Source organism: Ceratotherium simum, chromosome 18, assembly GCF_057802395.1.
Source record: "Ceratotherium simum simum isolate JZ-2026a chromosome 18, ASM5780239v1, whole genome shotgun sequence".
In the NCBI taxonomy this organism is placed as follows: Eukaryota; Metazoa; Chordata; class Mammalia; order Perissodactyla; family Rhinocerotidae; genus Ceratotherium; species Ceratotherium simum.
In genome coordinates this window covers 53,076,738-53,089,596 of record NC_141917.1, presented here as the reverse complement: position 1 = coordinate 53,089,596, position 12,859 = coordinate 53,076,738, and the positions used below count along the sequence as shown (strand labels likewise).

At 43.2% G+C, this 12,859-nt stretch overlaps 1 pseudogene; it reads right to left on the bottom strand.

Annotated features, from left to right (window-relative positions):
- Positions 1 to 1,615: 1,615 nt before the first annotated feature.
- Positions 1,616 to 11,949, bottom strand: LOC101392861 (B-cell CLL/lymphoma 9 protein-like; annotated as a pseudogene).
- Between the last annotated feature and the right edge of the window lie 910 nt (positions 11,950 to 12,859).

Genomic DNA, 12,859 nt, shown 5'->3' with positions numbered 1-12,859 from the left:
GGGATGTTACCTATAGGAACCTAGTGGGAGTCAGATAGCACATTGCCTAAACAGCACAGTTAACAATGGGTAAGCTTATCATGCAGATTTAAGTCCTCTCCTTCTATTCTGATAAGGTTCTAGGTAAGACCATCCCCTCCTTGTTCCTGGTACAGGGAAGAGTATACCTTTACAAATGGAGATTTTCTTTACAAATGTAAATATCTCTTATAAAGGGCAACCAGAACTAAGAATGGGCTTAGCAAGGACCCTCCCAGATACCCAGAGATGTCTATGGTGATGGCCTGTTCCCGGGGCAGGCCTCCCATCCCAAACTCCTTTGATCAGTGAGTAGGGGTGGGAGCCAAAGTGTCTTTCAGGCAGAGACACATTTGGAGGTGGCCAATTCCGATCCCTCATAGTTACTAGCTGCTTAATCATCAATGGCCAACTGTTTGCCAGTTTCAATAGCTCAGGTTATGTCTTCTTCGAATCTACTCGTAATTTCATAAATTGAGTATCATGTCCCAACCTGTGAGGCTTGTTCTAACTGCTCCCTCCACCTCTCCCCATGTTAGGGATAATGTAAAGTGGTTAGAGAAAAAATTGTATGCCTAACCTTCAATGAACATCTATATTCAAAACCCTGGGGAGTATCCAAAGTTGAAGCAGACTCAGACTCAACTCTCATTTAGTTTCAATTTATAGGAAAGATAAAACACAAAAAAAATACTTTACAAGAAAAGGACGAAAGAAAGTGTTTGATGTCAGCAGCAAGTTCCAAGGAAAATGATGTTCGGTCTTTCCGGGGAGATCAGGAAGAGTCTCATGGGAGTCATTTTTGGGTTGAGCCTTAAAGTATTCTTTTTTAAAAAAAATTTATAAAAAACAATATATTTCATTTTTCTGATGTCACAGCCCCAGTGAGTGGTTTTGTACCAAATTTAATGGCAGTTACACAGAATGTTTTGTGCGGGGGAGGAGGAAGAAAGGGAAGTAACCACAAAATTTAAAAAAACAAAATCAAAAACAAAATCCTGGATAACTTTTAGCATCTGTTCCACTCCCACATTAATAAAATTCACCTGGGAATTCAGAATAAAAGGAGAACAGAAAACAAGAATGGAGGGAAAGGAAGGGCATATTGGCAAAGAAAAAGTCACAGGGGAGAAAAAAGCCACAAAACATCCCAAGGACAGACCTCGCTCTCCCTCCCAAAACCAGGAGGACGCTCAGCAGGGAAGCTGAGACTCTACTAGACTGATCTCCCCAAAATAACGTCGCGTGTACTGCAGTGCCCAGGAGGAAAGAGGGAGGGAGGCACGGCGTGAGCAGCCTGGGGTGGGGGTGGGGCATAAGGGAAGGAAACACACTTAACAGAGGCCGCAATGGCGAAGGGTGAGGGGGTGGATTTGTATAGAGAGACACACAGACAGGGCTGAGGAGTACTTAAACTGAAAAGCAAGTGTCCTAAATTTCATTATTTTTTAAAAAGAAAGATTTCCTTGCTTTCCCTACCCTATGCTGAACTTAGTAATTTCTTTCTTTTTCCTTTCTTTTTTTCTTTTCTCTCTCTCTTTTTTTTTTTAGTGTGTTTTGTTAATACTTTGCTCTTGCTTGAGAGAGGCCAGTGATCTCACTGGGTTGAGGACTGGCATGGATGTACCTGTACCCAACCTGAGACCCGAGTTTCCACTAACCCCAGACCTCCCATGCCAGGCAATGCTAGTGCCATTCTGGGGGCTGGTCTGCCCATCATCCCCTGTGCAAAAAGCCAGGTGTAGGACCCTAGGGCTGTTTACGGCCTGGGACTTCCCCTCATGGAACTATTTCAGGGTCTGGCTGGGCTTCTTGAATGTAACAGAGGACAGATTCAACTCAGGTATGACCTTCTGCCCATCTGGGTCCATAAACACTGAAGGCATGCTGTTCCCCAGCACAGTGAAGGGCCCCCTCGGGCCTGCAGTCTTCCAAAGTGCTGCTGAATTTGGAGGCAGGTTGTTGGGATGGCCAAGTGTGCCTTTTCCTGCAACACCCATGTCTCCTGGGAAGATGCTCTGTCTCCACTGGGGCCATGGTAAGGAAATGGTACCTGCTGTGGAAGAGATCCAGACTGGAGGGAACCCCTGGGAAAACCAATCTGTCCTTGAGATACCATCCGAGGTTCCTGAGACCCATGACCCTTCGTAGGATTGTGTGACATCAAGTCAGGCCCCATCAGAACACCATGAAGCAGTATTTTGGATCCCATGGCATTCAGGAAGGGCATCTGTTGAGAGTGAAAAGTAGCTGGGTCATTCCCCTTGGGCTGAGGGTTGGCACTGAAACCTGAAATTCGAGGATTTTGCATACTAATGCCCGTTCCTGGCATGTTATTCATTGATGACAAGTTGAGTGAAGGAGCTGGAGGAGAGTTGTCATCTGAGTTGACTGCAGTCTTGATGGTATGATGGTATAATCAGGTAAAACTGAGCATTGCAAACTTGGATATTTTTCAGACATCATAATGGAGAGCAGGTTTGGGGACAGCTGGGCTCTGGAGGCAAGTTGTGTTAGAGAGAAGACATCTGGATATGCACAGAAGCAGATCAACAAGCAGAGCAGCAGCAAAGCCTAGGATGCGGCTGTTTAGTGAAAGCAGCAGAATCTGGGCCTGCCATCAGGCTCACCATGGACACTGGAATCTGGAAGAGCTTGAGGTTCCCCGAGGGCAAGCCCAGCATGATGACTGGACTGTACGTGGCGGGCGGTTTCAGAGGGTTCATAACAAGAGAATGCACATGGCTGCTTGACACAGATTTATTCAAGGGCTTCTGCCCCAGGTCATGTCAAATTGGAGGAGCTGTGTTGAGGCTAATGGGGTTTCTGAAAGGATTGAGAGGTAGCGGTGGCTATGACGGAGCTGGCCATTAATCATGCTGGTGGGTCTGACTGGTTCCCTAGATTTTGCAAACCACTCTTTGTTTCCTGGACCTTATGGGAAGGAATGGCCTGAAGCCCATGCCACACTCCTGCTGAGGGTGCTCACCAGATGGCAGGGGAACTATCTTCTCCTGAGCAGGCAGCATCTCAGAGCCACCTGAGTGTAATTCGTCATCTCCCCAGGGCACACAGAGCCTCTCATCATTTGAGGTATCATCTAAGAGTTGAATCCTGTGTTGACATTTAAATTGACATATCCCTTCATGACATTAAGGACCATCCCAAACTCAAGGCCCATTTGTAGGATATCACTTTTGGAAAGTCATCCCTGGTAGGACTCTGAGGGAAAACGAGAATGTTCTCTGAGAGCCTGGGATCATCCTAATCTTTTCCATGCAGAGGCTGATGCCTGCCATGCTTACCCCAGGGAGAAGGCCTTGACGTTTCTCTGCCAGCTGCTGTTGAAACATCTCTGCAGACAATTTTGAGGCATTTTGGAACCACTCCCCCCTCAGTCAAGACCACTTAAGACCCTTGGCCAGGAGAGAAGTTTTAAAAATCTGCAATTTTTGACATATTGTCTGGCCAACTGACTCCAGAAAGACCTGGTCTGGATGCAGAGTTGAGGACATTTGCCCCTTCCATTTCAGAGCTTATCATTCCTGCAAATCCAGGGAGGCATATCTGATCCCTGGCATGTTGGCGTCAAGGGCCATGACCCTAGGAGCAGAGAATGTGGTATAGTCATACTATCAGAAGATGGCTTTGCTTGTCCAGGTCACTAGGGGTCATCTGGTATCGAGGATGAGGCCCTTGAACAAATTCCCAAGGTCCATGCTGATAAAGCTCCGTATCCTGGAGGGAGCACTGTGGTACAGCCATTTGTCCCTGATTCCTCTTCTTCTCTTCATAAAAACTCCTGCTGTAATTTCAGCCAAACTGTCTGCTCAGGAGTCATATGGTCTGGGTGGTTGGGTCCTATGGCCCCAGACTGGGAGTTCATGGAAGGTGGAACCGCTTTATCTGGAGAGAAGGGCACATCTCAATATCCCAGAAGGACAAGTGGAGCCCCCACATGTGTCTGGAGCCCAGTCCCTTGCCGAGGCTTTGGCGTTGAGCCATCATGGCCTGTATGAACCCTTGTAGTCTTTTCAGAGGTCCATCTAATAAGCCGGCATTCTGCGTTCTTTGTGTTGCTGTGAATGTTTTCTCATCAGGGAAAAGCATACGCTGGCTGTCTCTGACTTTGTAAGGAGTGCTCCAGAAGCTCTGGCGGCTCATGAGATAGTCTGTCTGGGCTCTCTCCCAGGGCGGAGGAATCTCCACTGGACACTAGTGGAGAGGGGGCAGACACTGAGAGCTGCCAAGGAGCTGTTGCCCCTGTGAGAGACAGAGCCAACTGCTTGGTTTGGAGGCATCAAATTTGGCCCAGTACCAGGTAGGAGCAGTGGAGTAGAGCTGGCAGGGCTGCCTACTGAAGGAATCAGTTTGTTCTCTACCTAGGCCTATCTCAGGCCAGGGGACAGCAGGTTTGTGTTCTGGTGGCAGGATGCACAGAGTTGGCTGCAGTCTGGTATTCAGGGAGGAATTCTGGCCCTGGTTGGCTGGAACTGGGGGTTGTTGTGGGAGAGGTTTCATTACAGGACAGATATCTGTGTGTTCAGAGGGGCTTTGCTCCTCTCTGTCTTGCTGCTAAGGATGTTCTAGATGTGGAAAGGGGTGGTAGTTTCAACTTAACCCTCAATGCAGCTTCTGCAGCTTGAAAACATATGCACCACTTGGGCTAATGTCTTATGAGCTGGCGTGGGCTTTGGACAATAGTCTGGCTATGGGAAGGTCTAGAAGAAGACCTGTGGGTCACAGAATTTGCTGGGGTCATCAGTGTGTTGCATGCTGGGAATCCTGGGACTTTATGTGGTCAGCAGAATTACATTCTTTAGGCCAGGGGCTCTCTGACCAGAAGAGTAGGTGGGAATACCTTGCTCCCTTGGCACCACTTCCAGTCCCATTGATCAGGCCCATGCTCCCACTTTGCCCAAGAAGTGCTTGAGGGGTATAGCTCCCACTCTTGGAGTCACAGGGGGTGGGGGGTCTGGGATTGACTGGCCAGCTCCGTGATCACTCTGCCTGGAGAATTTGGAAACCAGGTGGAGGTTCCCAGATGGGGACGTCACTGCAGGGGGAAGGCCTATCACCTCGTCCTTGACTCGGGCTTTGACTCTCTTTCGTGGTGGAGACTTCCTCCCTTTGGGGTCAGTAGAATGCGCTGACGGAACTCCTGAGCTTGCAGTCACAAACACAGCTCCTCTCGGACCGCAGCAGGAACAGCTGCTGAGGCAGGGGCAGCGGCCTGCCACTTGCTGGGTGTGTCCCTTCACACTGGCCGCCTCTGGGTCTTGTTCCTCTTTGTTTTTCTCTGTGCTGGAAGTTGGCCTTGCAGCTTCAGCATTCTCTGGGTGTGCCTCCTGCTGCCAGAGGAGAACCTTTCATCTCAAGGGCACACAATACACAAGGGTTACCACACGGCAGTGTTGATCCTGGAGCTCGGGGATCTAGAAGCTGTGTTCTCAAAGGCAACCCTCACCTTCAGGACGTTCAATTTGCTCTTTTTTCTACATTGGGACACAAAAGAACTTTCCAAAGATGACCTTTGCCTCCCAAACAGAACTGAATTTCTAGGTCAAAATCAGGCTGACACCAGCTAGTTCCACGTTCAGTCCCTGGGGGCAAGGTGGAGGCATGGAAGTGGGGTGGGCTGCAGGCTGCACCCCACCGCCCCCCAGCTCTTAAGGTGGATCATGTAAAGGAAGCATATGGGAAATAAGCTTAGAAAGGTAAGTTGTGACAAAATTTAGGAAGTCTTAAATGCTTGATTGTAAATTTGGAGTTTTTCAGTAAGGAGTGAGGAACTACTGGAAATTTCTAAACTCGGGGCTAACGTGATCATGACTTGGCTTTAGAACGATTCACTCTCCCATTATTGTTGAGAGGAAAGAGAGTCAAGGTGCTTTCAGATGCAAGCAAGAGAATACCAAACCAAGATGGCTTAGATGTTAGAGATTTATTACCTCAAATAACAAGTCCCATCCATAGCTATAAAGAGAGATTTGGTTGTTTCTCAGAAAGCAGTGGTGATATGTGAAACCAAGGGATTGGTTGAGGGTGTCAAGAGAGGACATGGAGACAACAACAAAAAAGTGACGAATAATAGAAATTTAGAGAATGTCAAGGAGGAAAGTTAGGAAGCAGAAAAACAAAAAATAAATTCCTTATTATCTAATTTTTTGCCACTTCTAGTTTAGTGCAAGAGCTCACCTTTACCCCCTAAATGATTATTTTTAAATGAAAATCATTCAATATGAACACTCAGTCTCTCAGGAATATTACACTCTCATTTCAGAAAACCAATTTAGCCAAGCATGAGGATAAGTAAAAGAGTCCTTTATAGAGAACACCTCTGATCCATTTCAAAATAGTTTTATTTACTGTAACCAAAAGTAATTAGAGCATTCATCCCTAGTGGCCATTTGTTATCTTATGAGAAGTTTCCACATTCATATCGGGAGCACCCACTGAAATCCATGAAAACGCAGCAACCCACAGATCAGTCTCCCACTGGAAAGAGGAAAGGTGCTGTTTCAGAGACTTGCCACGACTGTCTATAACCAGGCCGGGTGCTCACCCAGAGTTTCAGACATGAATGCCCAAGTCGGGGCACCTCTTCTCGTGTCTTGGCAGAGCGCCCTGTAAGACGTTATTATAATCACTATGAGGTTCTATTCTACATAGCAGGATAAAGGGAAGTGGACTTGAAATTAAAAAATGAAAAGACTAGCATCTTTCACTTTTGACCTAACCTAGTTAAGTGTCGCCTCTCTCTTTCTTCTGTGCATTCTTCTGTGACTCTAGGTTACCCAGCCAAGACAGGCATCCTCAGGACTCTGGCACATCACGGTTTTTCTCACCAATAGACCAAAATTACCCAGTCATAGAAAATGGGCGCTAATGATTCTGTGAGGAAACCAAAGAGAATGAAGAACTTGGTAGATGATGAAGCAGATATCAAGCAACCTGTCCTTGTAGACGGATTCTACTGCCCACACTGAAGGGCTCGACTCCTTGCCCCGGGGGAGATGTGCTTTTGCCACAAACTTGAATTCAACAGCGCTTCACTCTGAGGACTTGGTCTTCACCTCAGTGGGGTCTTCACTGCGGGTGTTCCTTTGGGGTCTGGCATGGTGCTGGAAACCCACTGAGGGGGGAGTCACTCAGTCTGGAATCCTTGGAGATATGTAATTCACTTGGGGACTCAAGGCTCTTGTATGGCCATACAGTCAAATGTGATTTTTTGCCCTAGTCACATATTCAAGTCAATCTGCATGGGTTTTTGTAAAAAAAAAAAAAAATTGGTCTAAGCACAGCTACACCAAGTGTGGTCTGTGGACTGGGGAGAAGTAAGTACAGAACTCAGCAGTAAGCATTTAGAAACTTTTATAGCAATTTGATAGAGTAATTTTTTTAAGTCCATTAAATCTAGTAATTTAAAAAAGGGAAATATTTTGTATGTCATTTATTGCTGTTTCATTTTTATTATAATTCATCTTCTAACAGTTGATTTTATATCCTGCTTCTGGATTGTATTTTCTGCTTCTTTGAATACCTGCTAATTTTTTTATTGGACTGTAGAGAGTGTGAATTTTCACTGTCAGGGGCTGGATTTTGCTGTGTTCCTTCACATAGTGGTGGACTTTGTTCTGGCAGGCAGTTACGTTACCAGGGATCAGGTAGACACTCTCCAGGTGTGCTTGTAGGTAAGGTAAAGGCAGTAAGTGGTGAGCAGAGGCAATAGTAGGACTCACCTTATTTGCTTCCCTTCTCTGAAAGGCTCATACTCCTAAAGGGACTTTTGTCAGATATCTGAAAACCATTGTTTCATATATTTTTCTGGTTGTCTAATTGTTTAAGATGGAAGAATTGATCCCTTTTACTTCATTATGGTTAGAAACAGATGCCCTAGAACTTCATCTTAACATATTTCATCTTGATATCCAGTAATTCACTGATAATAATTTTACTTTATTTTATAAAAGTATCAATCTACAATGGAAGAGAAGTCAAAAAACAAAACAAAGCAAAGCAACAAAAGAAAAACCGAATAACTCAATTAACAAATGAGCAAACAACCTGAATAGACATTTCACAAAAAAAGATATGCAAATGACCAATAAACACATGAAAAGATGCTCAAAATCACTAATCATTAGGGAAATGCAAATCAAAACCACAATAAGATACCATCTCACACTCATTAGGATAGCCATTATTGAAAACAACAGAAAGTAACAAGTCTTGGTGAGGGAGAAATTGGAATCCTTGTCCATCACTAACAGGAATGTAAAATGGTGCAGCCTTTGTAGGAAAAACTATGGTGGTTCCTCAAAAAATTAAAAATAGAATTACCATATGATCCAGCAATTTCACTTCTGGATATATACTCAAAAGAATTGAAAGCAGGATTTCAAACTGATATTTGTACACCCATATTCATTCATAGCAGTATTATTCACAATAGCCAAAAGGTGAAAGCAACTCAAGTGTTCACCGACGCATGAATGGATTAAAAAACATGTATATCCATACAATGGAATATTATTCAGCCTTAAAAATGAAGAATATTTTGACATATGCTATAACATGAATGAACCTTGAAGATTTAAGTGAAATAAGCCAGTCACAAAAGGACAAATACCATGTGATTCCAGTTATATGGGGTACCTAGAGTAGCCAAATTGATAGAGTCCAAAAGTAGAATAGTGATTGCCAGGGACTGGGAGGAGAGGGAAATGGGGAGTTATTGTTTAATGGGGACAGAGTTTCAGTTTGGGAAGGTGAAAAAAGTTCTGGAGATGGACGGTGGTGATGGCTGCACAACAACGTGAATGTACTTAAAGCCCCTGAACTGTACACTTACAAATGGAAAAACAGTAAATTTTATGTTATGTGTATTATACCACAAAAAAAGAATACTTGAAAACAAAACAGCAACTGTATCATCCCTCCAGACAGCTTCAGAATCACTGATCTTCAGAGGCTAAAGGGAGGAAAAGGCCTAAGTGAGGGAGAGTTGGATGAACTTTCTACCTAGGATTAAAGATGACAAACAATAGTCTTTCAGGCCACCCAGAGCCCACTCAGCCAGGAATCAGGAAGGTCTGAGTATGTCACATCTATAGAACCTGCCATGGTGGTTATTTGTGTATCATCTCAATCAGCAGTGAAGTCCTTAACAATGATCTGTGCGGTGGACTTCACAGACAGTGAGGAAAGTAGAATCCGGGGAGGCTGGATTGTCTTCTGCAGTGAGTCTTGGGGAGAGACGTCCAGAAGTTGGGTAGGTGGCGGCTGCTCTGAAGAGGAACATAAGCAATTATTCCCTGTGGTCTGAATGGAGGAAGAGGGACAATATCAACCCAGGACTTATTGTTTATCATGAAAAAGAGAATGCTATTAATTAATATATATATAACATGATCCCATTTCTATGTATTAGGAAAATAAATATATATTTCTACATATACATGTATAGAAGAAAATTCCCTGGAAGGATATAAACCAAAATGCGAACAGTGGTTATATCTGTGAGGTTGGATCATGAGTGGTTTTTATTTTCTCTTTGTAAGTTTTTTTTTTTATCATCTGTTGTTTTCACAATGGGTAGGTAAAACTTTAATAGTCAGGGGCAAGAAAGCAATTTTTATTTAAAAATTAGAAAAGGATTGAAGCGGGATGTTATGTGACCCAGACTTGAGGTACCTTTAATTTTGTTTTTGGAGATTTATGCATAAAATAGTCTATGTTTCATTATTTCTCATTCTGTTTTTAACATTAGAGATCTGACTAGCAGTTTACACATTATAAGGTAACAATGCTTACCATTCTATGTACTGGAAATGCATTTCATTCATCTAGATCAGATAAGATTAGAGTAATTAAGGTCACTGGACTTTGTCATGTAACAAATGCTTAAATCCGACTCTAATCTCATTCATTAATGCCACAAACAAAAGGGTTAATTGCTAACATAAAATGTTTCATACTCATCCAGACCCAAATACTATAATATTAAATGTTATTAATGCAATGCTTTGTATCTTTAGAGAGGAGCTGATGTATTCAGCACTCTAAGAGTTACAGATTTATTAGTTCTGAAGAGGTTATCCCTGGGGTAACTCATTATCGCTCGTACAAGCACGGAATGTTCTGTGACAGGAGAATGTCCAAGATGAAACAACCCAATTAATCCAGATGGGGCATGCATGCTGTGACTATGGAATAGGAGCAGATGCTGTCAACTCCTGAATTGTCACCAGGCAGCCTTGTGGCTGAGACAGTGCCCCACTAGCACAGGTTGGCTGCTGATGTGGGAATGCTGCTAGCCTGTTGCCACATTGGACTCATGCTCAGTTGCCTCACTTCAGCTCTGACCCAGCTGGAAAGGACAATCCTGTTGTCTTATGATTCTCCTGCACCAAGCCTTTTGCCACTTTAAAAAGAAGACAAACAAACTGATTTGAGTCTTAATCTCTCTCTCTCTTTTTTTCTTTTTCCAATTCTGGCAAAGGTGCTAAGGAGTGAAAGTTCCCAAAGGCAGTCTTGAAAGATCAGCCTCCAAATATGTTATCTCAAAACTGGAATCTTATGCAGCCATTAAAAATGATGTCATAAAAAGTTTTTAAAGACATAAGAATGTGTTCACTTCATGCTATTATTGTGAAAAGAGCAGCATACAAATGTAACCCTATGAATATAAGGTATGATTCCAATTTTCTAAACTAAAAAGATGGAGAGAGTTTCCATCTACTGTAAAAGATGAGAAGGAGTAAAAGACTTAAAGTCAACATTAGATGGGGAGAGTAATGCTGGTTTTGGGGGTTTATTTTTTTGCTTTTTTTTTTTTTGCCTATATACTTTCTTACATTTTCCAAATTTTCTAAAGTAGAAATATATTACTTTCTAAAAAATAAGAAAAGACTCCCAACAAATGTTATTTTCAGGGTTAGTCTGAAAACTAATTATAGAGTAGCTTCTACTTCTTGATATTAATTCAACAGCAACATATATTTTCCTATAAATCTCTTTCATCTTACCATGTCAGGACGAGGCTTAAACAGAAATTGTTCAACTATGCCACATTTTTCTCAAACTGCAATCTTACATGGACCTTGACCTTCTCTACCACAAAATGAGAAAACTTTTCCAGAAGGGGGAAAAGACACTGTCCAATCAGCTCTGCTTTTTCTCAAAGCTCTACAGGAAGAATTAATAAAGAGGCTGCCTTGGGCCAAGCGGTCACGTCCTTTGGGAATGCTTTTCCCTCTCCTTGCCCTGACCCCAGGAAGGAAAAAAATAACAATTGGCATTCATACTGTGCTCAGAGCTTTAAAAGTACTTTCACACATAATAAGAAGAATGAAAAGAGAAACTCTCTCCAGAACAGTCTGATGCTCTGCTGACAAACACACCCCTTACCCAAGTGCGTGCTAACTTGGGTCACAGAGGCAGCCAAATGAATCACAGAGGCACAGGATGAGAGAACTATGTCTCAGAGCTGACGCTATGCCATGCACTGTTCTATTCACTCCACATATAGCATAGAGTCCTTATGACAACACTGAGAGGAAGGCGTCATCACCTACATCAGGGATCAGCAAACTACAGCCCGTGGGCCAAATGCAGCCTATAGCTTGTTTTTGTAAATAAAGTTGCGTTGGAACACAGCCACATCTGTTCGTTTATTGCCTAGGACTGCTTTCCTGCTGCAACTGTAGAATTGAGTAGTTGCAACAGAGACTGTTTTCCTGCAAAGCCTAAAATATTTATTATTTGGCTCTTTACAGAAAACATTTGTCAACCCCTGATCTATATGATACCTATGAGGAAAATGAGGCTCAAAGAAGTTCGATAATATCTCAATGTCACTCAGGTACTTACCGGCAGGGCCAAGATATAAACATGTGTCTGTCTTACTTTAGGCCCATATCCTTTCATGTCTCCAAATGAGAACTTAAAGAGTAAGGCCCCAACATCCTCCAAAGTATCTTGTGCGTGTGGCACATTACAAGCTGAGAAAGATGAGACGTGGAAAACAGTGCTATTATGTTTAAGACACATTATGAGACATAGTAACTCTTGGATTTCTTAAGCTATGTAAAGAACACTCCACTGTAAGTCATCTTTTTCCTTCGACTTCTAATTTAACTCTACAGCAAAAATTATAAGACAGACCATTTAAAAAAAAAAGTAGTGGAATTTCATATGCAAAATTGGCATTAGGTTTCATTGCATAGCTTTCACATGAAAACGGACCCTAACACATTTGATGTGTTCCCTTAGTGTGATGTGGCACCACCTGTATGAACTTGCCAGGTTCTTCCCAGCCTAGAGAGGGAGGGGTAGGGAAACGTGTGCTCAGAGTAAAAGTCTAACCTATTCTTCATTTTTAGCATGGTTTTTGTTTTAAATGTCAGTTTCTCTTTCAAAACCTCTTCTGTTTCACTGCTTAAGCACTCAATTAGCTAAGGCAGGGGACTTGGCAGAGACTTTTGTACCTGATGGAAGAAACTGCTACCTCTCACCTGCTCATACTACCTCACCCATTGGTGACGTAAAAGTACAAGGTGCTAAAGATGGAGACCAGAGAAGGGTGGTGGGCTGGCTCAGTTCACACCAGGGGCAGCAAATGTAGGAAAGGCAGCATCTCCCCCAGATCTTAGTCTTTCCTAAACAGAGTCCAGCGGTTTTGTGGAGGAAAAGTAAGGGAAAGTCTAGAGGATTTGTCCTTGGCATGCTCAGTGGCGAGGAGGACCTGCTTCATTTTTTTTCTTCCCCTAAAGAAGGAAAATGTCGTGACTTTGTGATAAGGTAATTTCTCTAATGTTTACAAAAAGGCATGGAGATT